This window comes from Pteropus alecto, unplaced genomic scaffold (assembly GCF_000325575.1).
Source record: "Pteropus alecto unplaced genomic scaffold, ASM32557v1 scaffold269, whole genome shotgun sequence".
In the NCBI taxonomy this organism is placed as follows: Eukaryota; Metazoa; Chordata; class Mammalia; order Chiroptera; family Pteropodidae; genus Pteropus; species Pteropus alecto.
In genome coordinates this window covers 774,827-796,447 of record NW_006443566.1, presented here as the reverse complement: position 1 = coordinate 796,447, position 21,621 = coordinate 774,827, and the positions used below count along the sequence as shown (strand labels likewise).

Genomic DNA, 21,621 nt, shown 5'->3' with positions numbered 1-21,621 from the left:
CCTGTATTTTTAGCTAAGAGAAAAGATGGTCACCAAACTTATAGACTTAGAATTTTGAGAAAGAGCCTATTAGATTAGAGAGGAATAAAGTAGAGTCTCTTAACCTCTCCCAAACATACTGAGGGTCCTCTACCATCACTAGCAAGATAATTGCTGTGATGCGTTAGAATCAAGTATGTGTATCTGCAGAGAGAACAGTAGGAAGGATTGTATCAGTATTATCAGGGGGTGTGTAATTTGAGAAAGCTCTTCAAGTAATTTTTATACCCTTTACTAATTTTTTTGCTAGAGTCTATAGATGTTATTGTTCCTGCATATGCATGTTTATGGTATTTTGAGTGTTATATAATTGTAGTTGCAGAACTCTGATGACTCTGGTTGATGGTACAATGATGATGGTGAGTTTGCGTGACTTGGTGCCAAAGAAGGAAATGTAGACATGAAGACAGAATCTGGGAAAGTGGGAGCTGATAATCTGATTTGGGAAAATGTGATCACTGACGATGAAACCCAACAGTCAAACTTCATCAAAGACAAATCTGAAGTATAAGTTAGTTTGGTTTATGAACTTGTAATAAGTGTGAGTGATCCCTCCCTGCAGAGGGCCTCACCAAACAGGAGGAGACAGGGCTATTGTCGGGTGTGCTGGGAGGGTGAAGTTCAGGTAAGACTAAATGAAACAGTGTTGTGATAGGCTCCAAGCACAGAAAGGCTGTCAGTAATATTTTATTAACATTTAGTAATATTCTATTATTAACATTTAGTAATATTTTTATTGACATCAGCTTAGGGCTGAAAGGCAGATTCAGAGTCTCTATACAATTAAGAGAAGTGCAGAATGCTGTGTCCCCAAATCCTTTAACTGAAGGTCTGCACCTGGGCTGGAAATCAAGGCTGCTTCCCTGTGTCACAGTGACCCATAGTCTCCTATTTCTAGGCAAGAGTGAGTGTTTCCTTCTCACCGATTCTCAGACAGCTAAGTTTTTGACAGCCTACCTATGATTTTATTCATTCATTCATTCATTCATTCATTCATTCATTTATTTATTTATTTATTTATCAAGGCAAGGCAACCTTTGGTTGATCTCACAGATTGCAAGGAACTTGTCAGCTTACGATCCCTTATTTTTTTTACTTTTTTTTCAAGGAACTTGTCAGCTTACGATCCCTTATTTTTTTTACTTTTTTTTACACCTACAGCATCTGGTCTTCCTAGGTGGTCTCCCATCCAAGTACTAACCAGGCCCAACACTGCTTAGCTTCTGAGATCAGATGGGATTGGGCTTGTTCAGGGTGGCATGGCTGTAGATAGCCTATGGTTTTAGAGAACATGTTTTCTTAGCTCCTTGTCCTTGGTGTTATTAACTAAAGCAATTTTTACAGATCCACTTTAGTATGACAAGGTGTAAAAGAAAAATTTTGACTGAGGCACCAAAGATAATAGAAGTAAAATTCTAAAGTAATTGCCAGAGCAGAAAGTAAATCTCAAAGGAAATATTTTAGCCCCTTGGTGACTCTTAAAAATCCTCCACTCAAAATAGGATCATAAAAGGGCGGAGGAAATGGAATACAGGAAAGGATCTGTGAAAAGTGTTCTTCAGGACAGCAATGCTGAGTCCCAGCTAATCACTCACCCAAGATTTCCCACAATAATCTCACTAGAGAGGGGGTGTCAACAGGGCCATGAGGGCAACTTGACTGGTATTCTCTGGTATTCGGAGTGTCTAACTTGTATCTGAGATGTTCAAAGTTGAGAGGCTGAAGGTATTGGCTTGAGGCAGCAGTTCAGAGAGAGAGCTCAGAAAAGAGGAGAAAGAACACTCAAGACTCGTGTGCTCAGAAGCCAGCTGCATTTCCACTACTCATCGGACTAAAGAATGTACGAGCATTTCCCGAGGACCAGATGAGAACCATTCATGAGGGAGAGCTGAGCTGGAGAGGTTTAAGTCCTGCCCAAGAGGAACACTGGGAGAGGTCAAGGGACCACTCCCACCTCCTCTCCAACAGAAGAATTTATGTAAAGTGGTCTGCGGGGAACCAGAAACCAAGGGTAGAAGTGGCAGCCAGACAAAATTGCATTGCCCAAGCCAGATGATTCACTTTCCAGTCTCTGAGACTGTCAGAAAGCACCCAAGGGGGAAGTGCAAGGTTAAGTCATTAGCCAGGCGCAGAGAGCAAACCCTCCTGGTGACCCTACCAGTTAGTATGAACTTGCTATCCTCAGACTTTCTCCACCTCCTTTTGTTATGAGTTGGAGGAGGATCTGTTGGCATAGAAAGAAGGCTCCTCTTCTCCTTTCCTGAGAACATGGCCTGCCTGCTCCAACACTAGTTGGGGAAGTGGAGGGAAGGCCTATATTTGAATGAAACTTGAAGTGTTGATTAAAATGCTGGCATTTGCATTAAAATTTCTAGATTAAAACTGTATTTTGTGGCTTAAGCCAATCAAAGGATTTTTCTTACCTAAGAGCCCTCATAAAAGTTTTGGGACTACCCATGTGTTCATCCAGGTGCAGGGGAAGATCTCTCACTGAATACATATGGAAGGGACAGTGGAAGGCAAAGGGTTGCCTTCTGCTTCCATCTACTTCATCGGTCCTGCTTGTTCTACATGCTAGTCTCACAGGAGCTAAGAGCAATGTTCACGGGTGTTCACCAACATGGCAAGTGCTGTTGCTCTTTGAATAAACAGGTTGAGAGGTATATTTAGGTAGGGATGTTGGGAATTAGTAGACCCAAAAGGGCATGGCAACTGGAAACTGGAAGAGACAAGGGTACTTCACTTCTGGAAGCCAACTGAAGTAGAGAGATTTCAAGAGATTTTGAGAAAGCTGGCAATCACCATAGAAGGATTTGGCCTTGGCCTCTGAGCTTCCACTTTAGTGTCAAATGATAGGCAAAGACTTTCACTGAACAGAAAACAGAGCCTCTCACTGACTATTGAAAATGTGGGGGACCTGATGATGCCTATCTGATAACCGGCCCAGTGCCTAATCTCTGGGAAATAACTGCCCATCAACAGGAATGGACCCCAGGAGCCATGACTGTGATGCCCCTCCCCCATTACCTCCCTGATCATAGTGATGGGGGAGGGGTAGACCAGGCTGGGGCAACCATATTTTCTCTCCGTAGAATTTGGGATTGGGTCAGGGACATTGATTCAGTCATTGTGTATGGAGGGAGGGGGCACTCTGGGGTAGCTTCACTCTCATTCAGCCAGGGAAAGCTGTTTTCCAGAGAAGAATAGAGCAGAATTATAGAAAGAGGTAAGTTTGAAGAGAGAGAAAACTTCAGCTGAGTTCCTCCTGGCTTTTCAGGTCCTGGCTCCTAGCCTTCCTGAGAACTGACTTATTTTTGTCCTGGGATTCTATAAGATACCCCTCTATCTTTATAATTAATTTTTGAACTCTATTATTGGGGTACAGATTACTTTCTAGTGGCCTTGAAACACTGTGCCATACATTTTTAAGATTACATTTTAAATTTATTTTTTTGTTTATTTTGTTTTAGTTGCTGCATCTTTTGATTCACCTGCCACTATCAGCTGGATGCACCGAGATACTCTGACGTTTCCTCTGGTGGCCCTCCATGGAGCGGGGCTGACTCTCCTCCCCTATAGTTTTGCTAACAGTGTAAGTTCAACTTATCATCTTTTTTCCCCCTATATATTTAAACATAATTAAATCTCGACACTAAGTTACTTGCTCAGTGTGCTCTGGGACACGTTTTCAGACTTACCTTATTCTTAGAGAAAAAGAGAGAAAAGATTTGTCCTACTATTTATATCAGTTTCCTCATCCTTACTTCTTTACAAGTTCATCTTTACCTAAACATTTCTTTCTTTCATAGGTTTGATTTTTGTCAATCTCCACTTTTTTACTATTAAATGAATAGAGTTGCTGGGGGAAATGCTTCGTTTTGAATCTTCTTATTTCAGAACCTCATGGAAATGACAAGAAGAACACAGTAAGACAGCCAGAGAGAGTAAAGTGAGTGTAGTCCCCAGGTGAGATATGTTTCACTTGTTCTAAACTGACTAGGGTGACTTAGGGCTTGGCTGATGTGGTCTGAGAGCTCAGGTTTTTAACTATGGGTCATTGATAATTATCCCAAGACCCTCTTCTCTAATTCTTTCAGTTTTCAAAGTGCGAGTCACATCTGGAAGAGCTGTCACGTTCTTATAATTCCCTGCATTAGGTTGAATATTCCAATTTATATCTTCTGAATTTCAGTAGTCTACTTTTTTTTTGGTTAAAGCTTTCTTTGGTACTTCGGATTCTAAATTCTTCCCGTTAGGGAGGATCTGTTGATAGTGTAATGTATTCTACACTGTGTATTAGATAAATAGTAGTTACTCAGGAAAGAGTATGGGGGAACCTCAGTCATATTTGTAAAGTTCTTTAAGAGATTTGAAAGGGGCTGTTACCAGAACATATTTTTTGATGGCTCTCAGCTGTTGTGTATATTACTGTATTTTCTTCTACTGTGGAAGAATTAGTCCTCTGGATATCCTTTACCATTCTCTGCACCTTACTCTTTTTCTATTTTTTTAAAAAAATTTCCCCCTAATTATAAAATAATACATGCTCAATATGGAACACAGAAAGGTAATAAAAAAAGTCACGCATACTCTCACCAGGTGAAAACATTTCATGGTTTTTTTTTTTTTTTTTTGCATGACAACTTTCCCTCTAAATCTTATGCATTTAAAATATACCCACGAGACTTCTCAAAATCCAAGCGATGTCAAAGATTAGATGTTATTCACCAAGTTCATATGGAAATCAAAGAATCGCAGTAGGGTAAGGAAGTTCGTACCCGGCAAAGGAGCCCGGGTATCCGGGGTTCTCTCCAGCTAGGCTGCAGGTTCATAAAACACCGCACATTCTGCAGCCGCCTGGGAATCAGCGGGTGGAGGCGGAGTTTCCGATGATTGAAGGTAGGGGGAGAGAAGCTACACAACTGTCACCAATCAGGGCTCTGCTTTGCTTTCTCTATCTACCAATCAGGGAGCCTTGCTGGTGAGGCTCTCGTCAAATCTGAGACGCCTACCCCTATCGCAGCCTATCAGCAGGCGCCTCTTACAAAGCGTTCGCGGCGCTCACGCCCCGCGGGCGGTGCGGCCCCGCCCCGGTCCCCGCCCCCCAACCGTGGCCCCGCCCCGTCGAGGGAGGGGGTTGAATCGGTTACTTGCTCGGGTGGAGGTGGGGGCCCGGCTCCGCTGGGCTCGTGCGTTCTGCGCCTGCCGGCTCCTGATTGTCCTTTGCGGCGGCCGCAGTCGCTACCTCCTTGCCTCCGAAGCTAGGGCTGCAGGGGCCACAGCGAGCGCTCTTCCCGCGGGCCACGGCTGCTCAGAGCAGGTAATGGGGCGCCAGAGCTGCAGCGCCGATGGGAGCACGGGGCGCGGTGTGGGCAATGGGCTCTGCTCCCCCTGCTGCTCCCGCCGGCGGTAGCCGGGCCGAGTCACCAGGAGCCTCCTACCCGCCTCGAGGCGTCTCGGTCTAGGAGCCCGCGACAGTGGCGGCACCTTGCGGAGAGGTGGGGGCGGGGTCGGGCGAGGAGCAGCTGCGGGCGGGACCCCTTGGGGACCTCGCAAGGACTCGGGGTAAGGCGGCCGGGCCCTAGGGAGGGAGGGAGGACATGCAGGTGGAGGGAAAACCGTGGAGTTGAGTCAGAGTCAGGCAACCAAGGTAGAAGGACCTACTGATTAGTAGCGATAAGCTGAGTGGCTTTTTTTTTTTTTAATTGTGAAAGGTATCTCTACTTGGGTAGTGTTAATTACAAATTTTCTGGAGATAGGTGCTTTGCATTGCGATTTACACATTAACATCGCTTACTTATTCCTTTTAAATCAAAAGCAGCCTTTAACGTGAACTTCTTTGGGGGCTTTCCCTCAAGTGGCAAGTAGACCCAGCAGGGTGACTCACCTTTGCGCATTAGTGAGGAGCGGCGCGATAGGAACGAGGGGGAGGAGTGTTGATGAGGAATGCCTGTGCAGGTTTGAAAGGATTGTGGGGGTGGGACCTTGTTTCTGTCATTCTGTCGTGGGTGAGAGTAGAATTATGATTCTTTTTTTCTCTTTCTAATTTTTTAAAAAACAGCATTAAAAAAAACTTTAAAAACAATCTTTGGGTTTTAGGGATGCACCTGCGACGCATGCAGACAAGTCCTAGGCAGTTAACATGATTTACTTATAAAAAGACACCTTGTTGCTGTTACCTCTGACGTGCCTAATAACTTTTCATTCACCAATTTGTTCACAAGTGAATTGGTGAAGGTCACCGAGTTTTAGCAGTAAAGGCACAGTGAGGACTTTTGGAGCCGTGTTCACCCCTTCCAGGTGCATTCTATTCTGCAAGCCAGTACTTCCATTTAGGTTTTTAATCTAGAAGCTCACTCATAGCATCGCATCAATTTTAGTGTCCTCCTACTCTCTGGAGGCAGGTAGTGTTTATCATACCCACTTTACAGGTTCATAAACTGGACACCCTAGAGATGAAAGGAATTATGCCCCAGGTTACTTGACTCCTACTCGATTCTGTGCCTCGACTGGATTTAATCCCAGATCCAGTAAGTGCTCTGCTTACCCATTTGATCACGTGTTCACGAGTCAGAGCTGGAGATGGTTATTTCCAAGTAAAGAAATGTTGTCTCTTAGATCTTTTTCCCCCCTTAGGTTGCTAAGATAGTTTGAATCACCCCAGAAAGGCAATTTTTCACACAGGCAAAACAAAACAAACAAAAGACCTAGTGGTGCTATGTGAAAATCGCTTTTAAATTTTGGCAGGTGTTCCAAATTAGAGAACCTTATTTGTTTTGTATCACTGAGTGTCGGTGCCGGTTTTTTTTGTTGTTTTGTTTTTATTTGACTTGAAATAATATACATAAGGCAAATAAAAATAAAGTGTAATGTATTTTGGTCATGACATACGACTTTGTTTCGGAAATTTTTTACAATTTAGTAGAAGGGTCGAAATGTAAAAATCATTTCTTCATTAGAATAACTCAAGCAAGGGAGTGTAGGAGTTAATGGAGAGCAGGCTTAGATGGGTATTTGGGAGGATACTCTTGAATGATGTCAAGGCTTGGGGAACTCTAGAGAATTGTTAGGTTATGTTAATTAGTCATAGGAAGATGGAAGTGTCTTATGAATTACTGAATGGAACTGTTCTAATGAAGTAATCCCTTGTTTTCATGGAAGATGCTTCTGTTGCATGTAACATGTATGTTTTGATGTAATTCATCCATACAAATTATAAAACCTCTCTTACACAGGCCCTACCATCTAGCTCTGACTCAGTTTGTTTTTGCCTTAATGCCTTTACTTAATTTTTCCTCTCTTGTCAGATTAAAACTTCTAGTTCCCAAGCAAAAATTTCCATAAGGAAACCTTGATGGTCTGTTAATTTGTATGGAAAATGAGTCCGTTCTTGTGATGATCACAGCTCACTTGCAGTGTGGGAAATTGGAAAGAGATTTAGGCTGTTTGAAAAGTAGTTGCTTGTATTCTTACCTAAGATTTCTGCGCTTTAAAAAAATTAATTACATTACACGACTTCCACTAGATGGTGCACTGGGTGCTGCTTATTGGAGATTTCAATCAGATTTTTATCTTACAGCATTTCATTGACAAAGGTACAAATGTAAGGTTTCTGTCATAATTACAATTCAGAGAATTGCAATGAGTGATTCAGGTCAGTTTTATTAAATGAGATTATTTGGAAGGAAACAATAGTTTAAAGTGAAGGAAATGGTTAGTAGTTTTAGAATAACTTTTGCTAAAGAGCTCTCTGGTTCTCTCTGTGGTCAGGAACCTAGACCAGAGTGTGGATTTATTGGTCCTTATGTATGTACACTTGAATTGTATTTTTTAAAGTGGCTTTTGAATTGTTTAAATCTTATGTAAACCGTGGCTGAACTATTTGAACACAGTTTTATGCTTTGCTTTCTTTGATTACTAATTCTTGGAAAGAAGTGGTAGAATAAAGTGGGTACATATAGCAAGATTACTTAATACCAGCTATGAGCAAATACTTAAGTTATTGAAACTTATAAAAGTTTTTATTTTTCTTGAACGCTCACTTAATATCTCTTTCTCATCTTTTAGGAGAGTATGATTATCGCCTTGCTTCGCTTATGAACTTGAAAAGAGCATTCTCTCCCGCTGATGGTAGAAGTTGTTAGTCAGGCTTGTTTGTTCCTGATTGGGTAGCTTGTTGAGATTGTTCCAAAAGGGAGATGAGAAAACATAGCTGCTGCTTTGATAAAAAGCAGTACCCATTTCAGGTATAGTAATGGCAGTGTTAGTGGAGAATAAGGACTAGTTAGGAAAATTGCATTTTGCGAGATGTTTTGCAGAAAGCACTGGACTTGTAAAAGGCGGGAGAAAAAGTAAATGAGACCGTCTTTAGGTGGTTGGTGTATGTTTATTTCAGTTCCATTAAACCTTGTATGGGGAGGAGAACTTTAATACTTTGTTTCTTGGAAGCAGCTGTGGTTCTCAGGGAATTTGATGGTGATTTGGGAGGGGGAAAAAAAGTAGGTGTCATTCCTTCTAGGAAGGTAGCTCCCTGCAGTGCTGCCAGTCCTGGGTGAGTGTGAGCTGGTAAAGTGGGTGGTTGTAAGTAGCTAGGCAGATTAAAAACTTGCCTGAGCATGGGCTTCCCAGAGCTTTCTGCACCTTTGACAACTTTAATCAAGTCAATAAGCATTTTAACTCAGGTTTACAGCTCCTGCGGTCTGGACTTGGGCTAGTTAACTCTTCAGTCTTCAAATTTGTTTTTAATTTTAAAAAATAAGTAGAACCCTGAACTTTATAAAATTAATGACTTGAGTATGCAAGTGAATAGCCTAAAAGAGTTATCTGGCAGATGGTAGGTTTTCAATTCTGGTAGGTGCTTGAATATACTAATGATACTCTTGTCTTCCCCACCCTTAAACAAAACCTTTATTAGAAATAGACAAACTTGAATACACAGAACTGCTCAGATTGAGAACTTGAGTTGGGAAGAAAGAAGCCTCTTGGTCTAAATATGGCTTTCAAAAGAAGGGTCAGGTAGGATGCTGTAAAGAGCTGGTCTAGGTAAGGGACAGGGACAGCTTCACTTTTTTGCTGTAGTTTATGTGGTAAAATCATCCGATTAGTTTTACTCATGATAAAAACATGCTGTTTGAAAGACGGGGCCTATATATGTTTATTTAAAGCAATCTGAATCTTGAGAAATATTTCTGAAGGTTGTAACTTCTTTTTTGGCAACTGGAAAAGTTTGTTGAAGTGATGGAATTGAGCCAGGGATAAAAAGAATTATGAAACTATGGACCAAGATTTATCAGGCTTCTACTGCTGATATTCCAAATAGTTTTTTTGTCTTCCAAATATGGTTTCTGATTTAACTTCTGGGGATTCTTTTTGGCCCTTTGTGCTTTTTTCATGTTTGGGATTTAGTTCAGAGACCCATCAGAGTAGACTTTTTTAGATGGTCTAGTCAGGGTACAGACTGAGTGTTTTGTCAAGTTTAGGGGAGGAGTTGCTGTGATATAGGAAGTGAGGAAATGAATTAATATTTCGATATGTTTAGAGTCATTTTAAATAGGATCAAAATTTCACATTTTGGCATTTTCAAAATGGTAGTCATTTAACATACATTAAGTTGCGTAAGGAAACTTTAGGCTAGTGGTTCTCAAACTTCAGTATGCCTCAGAATCTCCTGGAGGGCTTGTTGAAATTTATGTTGCTGATTCAGTAGGTCTGGGGATGGGCCCTGAGATTTTGCATTTCTAATAAATTACAAGGTAATAGTGATGCTACTTACTGGTCCTGGGACCGCACTTTGAAAACCACTGAGAAGATTTCAGAAGGAAATATGAGTGTAGTGGTTGGGAACACAGGCTTCGAAGTTTGAAAGATCCGGATTCAAATCCGTGCTCTGCCACTTACTAGATTTTTGACTTCGGGCAAGTTTCTTAATTCTGTTTTCTCATTTCTGACGTGGAAAAAATATAGCGTTATGTTTCTGTGAGTATTAAATGAACTCAAGTGTGTGTAAAAGCTTATAGAACAGTGACTGGCAAGTTGCAAGCATGCAGTAAATGTTGGCTTTTAATCATAAAGATCAATTAGTATATGTGATAAACAGAATCCTGAATCTTGTAAAGCGGAGGTATGCTCCTCAAGGACAAAAACTAATATTCTCATTTTTTCACACTGCTGTGGAAAAGATACACAACTACTCAATTTCTGTTTAACGAATGAAGGAAAAGTTTGTGGATCTTAGTAATTTTCCAGAAACATTGTTTAGAGACATAAAATATTTACATGGCTGGTGCTTTTTTTTGCCTAAAAATGTTTATATTGGTCAAAAGATACTGGATTTGCACAATAATCACTGTGGTCTACACTTTATATAGCAGGAGTTTTAAATGTTATTTCTGGTAGTTCAATTACAGGAACTACCTGAAAGTCCTCTTTTTAACACAGTCTCACCTGTAGTGTGGCGACTTTGTATTTGATGACCCTGAACGCAGTTCTTGGAGATCTCTTTGCCCAGCTTGCTGAAAGCTTGGTTCATTTTCTCTCTGCCCATCTGAAAGCCCAGCTCTCTTTGATGATCTCTGAAAAATCTCACTTCCCTTTTCTTATTTCTCCCTGCCACAATCACCCATTTATATCTGTTGTAGCAGTTATCACTCATCATAATTTGTTTACTTTTTATGCTTCCTTCACTAGAATGTAAACTCTGTGAGGCCAAGGACCTGATCTTGGCTACTGTGTTTTCAACACCGGGCACAGTAGCTGGTGTATAGGGACTTAATATATACTGGTTCAATGAGAGAATTTATGAGGTGGGAAGACGCTCCTGCGTGCGCCCCCCAAATCAGGCGTGCAGAGTTGAGTTCATGCTGAGTTCATGGCCCACTGTCATTGTTGGTCATGAATTCCCTTTCATCTCCTATCTCCATTCATGCCCTCCCTCGTCCTCTCTCAGGCATATGCATAATTTCATTAAGTACTGCTAGGTTATTATCTGGAATGGTTGTGGTAGTTTACACTCTCACCAGCTATTACCGCCTCATTCTTGCTGGCACTTGATATTTTCTGACCTTATCATTTTTTCCAATCTGATGCAACAGATGGAGTGATGTTACTGTTCTTATTTGCAATTCCCTGATTAGTAATGCGGTTGAGTATCCTATCATATGCTTATTAGTGGTGTGGTTTCTCTTTTTGTGAATTGGCATATATGTTCTTTGCCTCTTGTTCTATTAGATTATTTTTTTATCCTCCTCCCTGCTTTTCTGCCCTATTTTACAGGAGGTTTCCCCCCCACCCCTATATTCTAGATGTTAATCTTGTTGGTTTTGAAATGGTGCAAATATCTTACGTTAGTTTTTTTATACCTCTTTGTCAAGTTTTTTCTTTGAAATCCTTGACAGAACACAATCTTTCGTTTTGTTATAGTTAAATCTATCCATATTTTTTTCACTTTCCAGGTGTTGCTTAGGAAATATTTCTCCATTCTTAGTCAAGGAAGGTGTGTTTCTACAATTTGTCTCTTTCTGTTTGAATTCCACAGTGGTTTTTGATTTCATTTTCATTTTCATTACTACAACTTGTTTGTAGATCTTGGTATGTGGAAGTGTGAGTACAACTTGTGGTTTTTTTTTTAGTCATGTTTAAATCGATGGTTTCCAGCCCTGGCTTCATGTTAGAATTAACTAGGTAACTTTCAAAAAACATGGCCCATTTACCCAAGATTAGCTGAATTCTAATCTCTGGAGAGTAGCGCCCAGCAAGTGTATTTTTAAAAACCACCTCTGTTAATAGTGATATATAATTGTGGTTGAAACCATGTATTGAAGATATTTATACCTTTTCAGAGTCTAAAATTTTCTCTAAAACAGTCTTGTTTCCTCTTTGTTAGATTAATTTCTAGGTAGCTCAGGTTTTATTAGTATTGTCGAGAACATTTTTGTTACTGTCATTGTTTTTGTCCCCTGGTGTAGAGGAATCCTAATTATTTAAGGTCTGTATATTGATATAAATTTATCAGCCAGTCTTTCTATTTATATTTAATATTTTTGGTCTTGCTGAACACTTGTATTTTGTTTTCCTTTTCCGCCAACTTTATTGAAATATAATAGACAATTAGTTGCTCGTATTTACGTTGTGCAAGTCAATGAGTTTTTTTTCAATTATAGTTGGCATACAATAATATATTAGTTTCAGTTGTACATCATAGTGATTAGAGATCTATATAACTCAAAGTCATCACCCCACTAAATCTAGTACCCCTCTCTCCCCTTACATGTTTTATACAACATTGTTAACTATTTTCCTTATGCTACACTTTATATCTGTCTATTTTTGAACACTTGTATTTTAATGGCTAGTTTTTCTTTTTGATATTCCATGAAGATGGTTTCATTTTACATAATGACCATTTGCCTTTTTTCTTCCAATTCTTATTTGTCTTTTGTATTTCTTTGCCTTATTGCATTTGTCTAGACTTGTAGTATGTTGAAGAGTAGCAGAGATAGTTACCTCTTGATTGCTTTAATACTTTAAATGGAATTCATCTTTAGTTTTACCTTTAATTGGGAGATTTTCTAAATTGTATTTGATTTTTTTTAATTGTAACTTCAGTTGGTTTGAAAACTTGAGAAATAAGCACAGAATTCTCTCCCTGTGTTGGAAAGGTAGCTGGTATATAGCTCTTAAACCCAAAAAGTTACAGTTGTGTATATTGAGGTTTTTAAATAAAAAATTTGAATTATTTTTGTCAGGCTTTTCCAAAGTAACTCTGATGACTCTGGTTAGTTGGAAGCCATCATGTGTTTGGAAAAGCAAAGTGGAAATTGTTATGCAGCTTAAACTATGAATTTAAAAAAACGTATTACAGTATAATATCTACCTGGAAAATTGCATCATCTCTATATATACTAGGCTATCCATATATCCTGATGCGTATATCCTATGTCTGCAGCTCACTGAATTTTCACAAACACACTTGTGTAACCAGCACTCAGATGAAACAGCGTTAGCAGCACCCTGGAAGCCACCTGTCTGCTCATTTCCATGACCTTGGCTTGTAGCAGCATGCAATAATACTAGAGATAGTGATCTTGGTCTGTCATTCTGCTCCTGCTGGGCTCCCAACTTTTGGTGTTTTGTTCCAAGATGAAATCAAAGGATAAGGTCCTGTCTGCACGCTCATTTGAACAAACACAGCCTTGACCTGGGCTCCAAACCTTGTCACGGTTTTCAAACTTTTGGTTTCGGTACCAGTTCACACTCTTTAAAAATTATTACCGGATATTGTTTATGTGGATTATCTCTAATGCTATTTCCTGAATTAGAAATTCAAACAGGAAATATTAGAGAATTCATTAAAAATAACCCCATTATATGTAAATATAAATAACATTTCTTTATGAAAAAATAACTATTAAAATAAGTGAAGAGTGGCATTGTTTTACATTTTTGCAACTCTTTTTTAATGTCTAGCTTAATAAAAGACAGCCAGATTCTCATGTCTGTTTCTGCATTCAATCTGTTGTCATTTATTGTTTGGCTGAAATAAATGAAAGTCCAGCCTCATACAGACCTGCAGTTGGAAAAGAGGAGTATTTTAATGGTCATTTTAGATGATTGTGGATATTCTCTTTAATATTACACCAAAACTCTGCAAGTGACAGTTTCTTAAAGTTTAGTTGCAGAGTGGAATCTGAACCCAAATCAGTAAACTTTTCTCATTATGTTACATTTAAATCTTCAGGTCTGTCCAGCACTTTGACTCTTTACACATGCATGATTTGGAAAGTATTAGTTCACACAATTATGTAAATCTCCCAAATGTTGGCACATTTTAGGACACCGTTTGAAAAAAACCATATTTGTTAAAATCAGCAATGATTCCATCAGAAAAATCTTTACGTGCTGAGAAAGCTGTCATGTTCCTGGTGGCAGATATAATTTTTCCAAAAACCTAATTTTTGCTCGGAAACTCCGATTTTATCATTGGCAACAAATATGTCAGGTGTTTTCCTTCAAGCAACCGGTTCGCTTTGTTCATTTTTGAGAAAATGTCTACCAAATACCCAACTTTCAGTATTCAGTTTGTCTTCCAGTTTTTATTTCTTATGAGAATGATATCCTATGGGGTGAAAGCTGCTAGGTCAGCTTGCAAATCAAACCACTGGCACAATTTCTTTTCCTTGAGACAACTACTGTACTTCAGTGTATAGCATGAGTTCTTATGTGTACCTCTTATTTTGTCACATGGCACATTAAAAGGAAATGAATTCAAGGGTCAAGATGTCACACAATTGTTTGTTTTCACTGTTTCATTAAGGACATTCTTGTGTGAAACTGGCATTTTTTTTTTTTTCACTGAGCTCATATGATGAGGACTACAATGATTACCTGTAAAGTTAGTGCCTCTGACTTGCTTCATGCGAAGGTGCCAGCAATTTTACACACCCTTGTTTATCATCGGTGCAAATGTCAGTACAGTGGAAACTGCAGATAACCTTTCAGCATTATTATAAACATAGTTTTGGTGTCATGGATGATCTTAAAGGTTCTCGAGGAGCTCCAGGTTTCAGGGATCGCCTGAGGACAACTGGCTTATAGCATCTGTTGTCTGTGCAGTCGAGGGCCAGCTCATACGGATGTGTCTCCCCTGAGGTTGCCGAACCGGACCCAGCTCCGTCGCTAACTTACTCCTAAAGCTGTCTTCTTAGAAACAGGGACCTGTTACTTCCTGGCTCAACTGTGCTGTATTTTTCCAAGTGAGGGAAAGGTTAGTTACACTAGGAAAGAAAATATTTCTGAGGTTAGCAACTCCAGACCTGTACGAAGCTGTTAATTTTGCTCTCTTATCACAATAAATACATCCATATACATGCTAATACTTGATTGACTTTCCTCGTCTTTTAAGACGAAGATAAGCACAGAAAGAATTTAGAGGAATGACCTAGACATTTATTAAGAAATATTTGTTTGGTAGCGTCACCATAATTAAGAAGAATTATAATGGGTGGTAACCTGTTGTCATGCTTTTTATTTAATACGTGTCTTAGCATGTTCTTCTTTTCTTTTATTTCCTGTGAATAGTAACCGGATCTTGATTGAATTCAGTTTCTATTTTTCGGCAAAGCTGTTTCATAAGTGGTGAAATCTACTTCTAGCTAGAGTTATGCCATGTTGACTGCCACGTTCACGGCCATTGATAGTCATTGCCAAGATCCATTACTAGGGGTTTACAAAATGGTGATATTTAAATTATTTTTTCATTTTTTATTTGGTAGAGCATTTTTATAAAGAAAATATACTGAGATGTAGTTAGTATAGAAAAGGCATGTTAAATATTTGATCTTTTTAAAACCAGTTTTCAATATTACGAGATTATAGGACAAGTCTCTTCAGGATGAATAAATTAAATTGGCCTCTCCAATGTTTATCTTTGAAACAGCAAGCTAAATTGCATTGGTTTTTGGAAGTTAGTCGAAAGGAAACTATTAATAGAAACGTTCTTTTGTTGTATTTTGAAGGCAGCTTAATTCATTTGAAATAAAAGAATAATAGTAGACACATCTTGGTGCTATTGAAGAAGTTGGAATTTTAAAAATTAAAACGATTTTTCTTGCCTCTAGAATAATATATTTATTGCATGTAATTATCCTTTATGTAGCTTACAATGTACTCTGAGAACAGATTTGACCAGAGTTGACCTTTATTTTATATATTTGTTACTGGCATTCTGGGGGTTGAATGATAAAAGTTATATTTATTACAACATCTCCCCCTCTTTAAAACTTATGTTAAGAAATGTTTGATAGAAAATAAAGTTTTCTTTGGATAAAGGGGAAGCGATAGGTGAAACTGATTCTGGGAGGGGCAAGTCAAATGGTACTGGAGTATCTGACGGTATTAGGTGGAGGGAGAAAGGGAAAGCTCCTGCCTTCAACCTTCACCTGCAGTCTCTCGCCCTGGTTTCTTACTAATGCTGACCTACTTGAAACTGGTCCTTCTTCAGGCCAGACCTGTTTTCTCCCGCTCCTCCCTCCATGAACTCATACTTCGAGTGATTGCTGAATGAGTACACAGTACCCAGTACCCAGACAGAAGCTACGTAAACATCTGTGTACCGCTGTGAAACCCCTTCTGGGAACTGGTTAACAGCTGTTGATGATCAGCGATCGGATTCTTCATAACAGGAGTTTTTCGGGTATTCTTCCTCTTGGGTGTATTTCAGAACGGTGTCTCCTTAGTATTTTGTTTTGTTATTGGTGTGCATACTGACTGTTAAACTAACAGCTAAGCCCTGTTCAGTTGTTTTTCAGTTCACTGAACATTTTATAAATGATAACTAAAGTGATTTTGTGTTTTCATTTTATTTTTTTAGGCGAGGCAACCCTTGGTTGACCTCACAGATTGAAAGGAACTTGTCCTTTTACAGTCCTTTATGTTTTTGAATTTTTTATGCCTACAGCACCTGGTCTTCCTAGGTTGTCTCCCATCCAAGTACTAACCAGGCCCGACCCTGCTTCGCTTCCGAGATCAAATGGCTAGAATGATTTTGACTTGGCTTCTTCTGTTCTAGATGTTTCTAAACTCCAAGATGAGTCTAGAACTGGGTAATTAAATTTAATCTCACTTTTGCATATGGAACTTAGAATATCTTTGGGGACAGACTGTGAATGGTGGCAAGACTGCTTATCAAAATAGACATTTTCCTGTCTGAGAATAATTTTGGATTTAATGAAAGTTTTGGAATGCTGTAACAGATTGGGAGAGGCTGGAGTTTACAGATAATAGCTACTGTTTATCGATTGCTTACTATATGCCAGGCACTGTCCATAGATATCCATGCTTAATTCTCACAGCAGCCCTTTTGAGTATCGTCATTTTTGTTTTACAAGTGGAAAAAAATCAAGTCATGGAGAAGTTAAATATTTTGCCTTGAGTTGTGTGACTAGCAAGTGGTAAAGCCAGGATTCAGACCCAAGCTACAAATTTTCATGTCAGAGACCAATGTGGGAAACAGTCATATGATTTGAATTTATATATATATTTTTTCTCTTTTATAAATCTTCAGCCTTTCTTTCTTTGGCCCAGTCTTCACCTGGACAAACATGAGTCTCACCTACTTTGGCTGCTGCTCAAAAATTTTTCCACTGAAGTGCCTCCACTTAAGGACAGAAGTTTGCCCAGGAGAAGTCTGAGGGCACATCAGAAATAGCCCTCTGCAAGCATGCAGTTATTCTGAAGTTTTGTGTTTGATCTAATAGATTAAGAAATCACTTTCCGTTGTGGGAAATTGACACTCCAAAAGACGTGGCAGTTTTCCTTGAACCTCCACAATATATCTCAGTTTGAGAAACATGTTTATAGGACTTCGCAGCGCTGTCCCGTTCAAACATGGGGTTTAGATAATTCACTGTTGGTGTAGTGGGGGGTCAGATGGCGAGGAAGTCACTGACGTGGACAGTGGTGAGGGGGTGAACTGGGACTGGGTACTGGTGGTAGGGATGGATTTTGTAGAGATTTGGGCAAAGTGATGGAATAGATTCGCTGACTGGATATTGAGTGGCTTAGTTCTGCTTCTCACGGTGAAGTTTCTTGTTGGTTTCTGCCACTGGCTTTTCTTCTTGCTCCTGTCGCTTAGTTGCGCAAGTGTCTTCAATCCCACTTAGTCACGCTCCCCTCCCCCACAGTTGTGCCTTTGCCATCGTTTTGGTTTCAGCTGTCCTTTCTGTGCGAATGACTTCTAAACTGCTGGGGGCTCCACTGAGCTCCAGTTCAGCGGATCCACCTGCGCCTTAATTCGCTGAAACAGGTTTGCAGTGGCTTCGTGGTGTCTCCAGGATATTCGAAGGTCTCAAGAGTTGGCATGTTCGATTTCAACTGCTCTTCTTCCTAAAACCAGCGGTGACATTTTTAGGTGATATGCAGACTGGTAGGAAGAGAACATTTCTCCATCCCTTCTGGATTAGGCTCAGAGCCCTATTTAATTAGCTAAGGGCACAGAACTCACTGGGAGGTGGGCGGCCACATTGGCTGGAACAACGTAAGGTGGCATTCCTTTTTCTGGCCCCTTGGTTCCTAGGGAGGCACGCAGCTTCCCCGTGATCATGTCAGGATTACATCATGGTTCCGATAGAACTAACAGAAACTATCTGTGTACTTCCTTTTAAGGGAATGTTCATAAACAGCTCGTTCTCCTGGTTTTTGAACTAAACTTAGCTTCCTCAAGGCCGAAGTCTCATTGTGAGAAGGAAGGGTTGATGTCCTGGAAAGTCTGTTTTCCCAGTTCTCTTCCTTGTTTAATCAGTGTTTACTGCCTTGGTCACTGAAACCTTAGTGAGATCTATATCTATATATCTATGTCTATATATCTATGTCTATATATCTATATCTATATATCTATATCTATATATCTATATCTATATCTATATATCTATATCTATATCTATCTATATATCCTAATGGTTAGGAATGTGGACTGTGAAACTAAACAGCACTTTTAGAAACCACTTTATTGAGGTATGATTGACACCCAAAAACTTGTTATGTATTTCACGTGACTTAATGAGTCGTTGGAGATAAGAACGGGTACACTTCGCTTCATTGCGCTTCACAGGTGTCGCGTTTTTCACGTCCTGAAGCCAGGACCCTCCACCAGCACTTGCTTTATTGCGGTGGTCTGGAACTGAACCTGTAACACTTGCGAGGTGCGCCTGTGTGCACCCATGAAACCATCACCACAGTATGTGGCACATACCTACTCATCACCTCCAAAAGGTTCCTCCTGTCCTCTTTTATGGTTGATTATTTTTATTTTGTGAAAAGAATGCTCAACATAAGATCTACCCTCTTAGCAAAATTTTAAGTATTTAATATAGTATCGTTAACTAGGCTCTCTGCTGTTCAGTAGACCTCTAGGACTGATTGATCTTGTATAACCAAAAGTTTGTACCTTTGCCTAATATCTCTCCATCTCCTTCTTCCCCAGCCCCTGGCAACCACCATTCTATTCTTTGCTTCTATGAGTTTGACTGTTTTAGAGCCATCATTTAATTGGTATCATGTAATATTTGTCCTTGTCTGGCTTATTTCATTTGGCATAATGCCCTCCAGGCTCAGGCATGTTGTCCCAAATGGAAGGATTTCCTTCTTTTTTAAGGCCGGGTAATATTCTAAACATTTTTGGATTCAGATTCCAGCTCTGCTCACGGCTGGTCTTATGAACTTAAACAAGCTATTTAATCTCTATTCCTCAATTTTCTTATCTGAAACAGGCTGATAATAGTACCTACCTCAGATGATGGTAATGAGAATTAAATCGGGTAACACTATAAAGCATTTAGTATAGTGCCTGGCACAAATCAAAGGTCACTAAATGGTGGTTGATATTCATTATTAATTAACAATATTGTTAACTACACAAAAAAGCTGATTTTCTTCCATCTCTGCTATCTAGTCGGTAACCAGATGCTGCCGTTGCTTCCCTGTCACAGTGTCATTCCTCTTTCTGTATTGCTACTGCGACACCTTACATACCTTTGTCTAGATTGCAACAATCAGCTCTTAGTGGACGGGCCTTTGTGATCCCCCTCCATTCGGTGTGTTGTTACAGAAGCGATCTTCCTTTTTAGAAATGGCTCTTGATCCCTAGGCTCTACCACACTGCTCGGCTTTCAAAGCCTATCTTATTTAGTCCCGTATATGGTTATTTTCCATGACTCTTTTTTACTCACCTCTAGTCAGACGTGGGAATGTGTTCTAAGACATATGTTTTCTTGTTGTCTGAACTGGCACTCTGGATTGCTTCGGTCACATGCCCATTTGTCTGTCATGGGACAATTTGACAGCCTGTCACCTGCATCTTGTCTGTGCTTTCCCTAGTCTGGGGTAATTAGGGCCTTGGTGGCTGTACCCTTCTCCTGAGTGGACCCTAGTCTGCCTTTAGAGGTCTAGATTCTATGAAATTTCATTACTCTGTTGCTATTATGAATCTAAAGTCACGAGGACTAGATATTGCACCAGCCTCCTTCATGCCTAACCCCCGTTAAAAAGAATTTTGTTTTCTAAGATGTGAACTACAATATCACTATATTATTTCTTTATATCTTACTGTTCCTAAAACTGTCAATTGTAGTAATGTTTTCTTTTTATTTATTTTTGCCTCTTAATTTAAAGGTATTGGCAGTTGCTAAACCGAATCTTGTTGGTTAAAACAACAAGGTGCACGAACACGGGTTCCCCTTGTTCTCTTTCATCTGCGTTGTCCTGGGAATGGCCCTTGTCAGGCCTGGCGTTGGGGCACAGTGGGGAAGCACAGCCCTCCCTAAGCTGTTGGCCCGTTCAGATGGCCCCATCTCACTTCGCGTGTTCTCCTTGCCTTGGCTTGTGACAGTGCAGTGGTCCCCCCTTATCTGCGGTCTCGCTTTCTGCGGTTTCAGTAGCAGCGGTCAACTGAGGTCCGAAAACATTAAGTGGAAAATTCCGGAAATAAACAATTCATGCATTTTTACATTGCAAGCCTTTTTGAGTAGCATGATGAAATCTCGCACCTTCATGCTCCGTCCCACCTGGGATGTGAATGATCCCCTGTCTGGAGTGTCTATGCTGTGCACATTGTTAGTCTTACTGTACCTAATTTATAAATTAAACTTTATCATAGGTATGCATGTCAAGTATAGGAAAAACTGTAATTTATATAGAGTTTGGTGCTGTCCATGGTTTCAGACATTCACTGGGGGTCTTGGATCATTTTCCACTTGGATAACAGGGGGAACTACTGTAATAATTATTCTAAGGGATCATTTAGCCACAGTGTAGATTGAATTTTATTTTATTTTTTTTGATTTGATGGTGGAGACATTTTTAGACTAAGAAATTGAGAGGAGGAAGACTGAGTACAGGTATCTTTGAGGGTAGGGATTTTGCCCTTATATCCTTGGTGTAAATGATTATTGAGTAAATGCGTGGGTTTCTGAAAGAGCGTGATGTGCATGTCTATAGTGAGCAGATGACTAACCCAAAAGACGGATACAGAGGTTCACTACCTGGAGAAAAAAGGTGTCACTGCTGCAGAATGTCTGTGCTGGTGGCTGGCTTTTGAGGACAGAATTGAAACAGCCATGGGAATAATTATTTGCGGCGGGAGGGAAGACATTGGATTGATTCAAAATTGCCTTTAGTAGCTTCTTCCTTCCGGAATCTTCCTCTTAGCTTCCTTAAGAGATACCGAGGCTAGTGCCTTTTCCTAGTTGCCTCCACTGAGATCTTATAGTTAAGACCTACTCTATGGATAAATTTCAGGATTCAAACCAGAGTTTGGATCTGCTAATGGGGCCAGTCTATTTCAAGAAATATGTTAGAAGTCCAAAATAGAATTTGGCTGCTTGGTGAAGAAGTGAGCTTCACCCTGTTCACCCTAGAGTTATTCAGACAGATATGTCAGGTATGTCCCGGGTGATATTTTCATTAGGTGAAAGATTTGGATTCCCTCCCCCCGCTTTTAAAAATTTGGGTGGCATTTCAAATACTAAGAGAACACAGTAAACACCCTGTGACCTTCACCTCAATTAACAGATGATAACCTTTTAGCATATT

The 21,621-nt window shown here is 39.9% G+C and overlaps 1 protein-coding gene and 1 pseudogene across 1 annotated transcript in view; one reads left to right on the top strand and one right to left on the bottom strand.

Annotated features, from left to right (window-relative positions):
• Positions 1–1,191: 1,191 nt before the first annotated feature.
• Positions 1,192–1,310, bottom strand: LOC112472864 (annotated as a pseudogene).
• A 3,930-nt stretch (positions 1,311–5,240) lies between these two features.
• MPP7 (membrane palmitoylated protein 7) overlaps positions 5,241–21,621 on the top strand; it is a 221,545-nt gene continuing 205,164 nt past the window's right edge. Inside the window, exon 1 of the mRNA XM_015598746.2 lies at positions 5,241–5,359. The gene's annotated coding sequence lies outside the window, so the exon portion shown is untranslated. The remainder of the gene's footprint in view (positions 5,360–21,621) is intronic.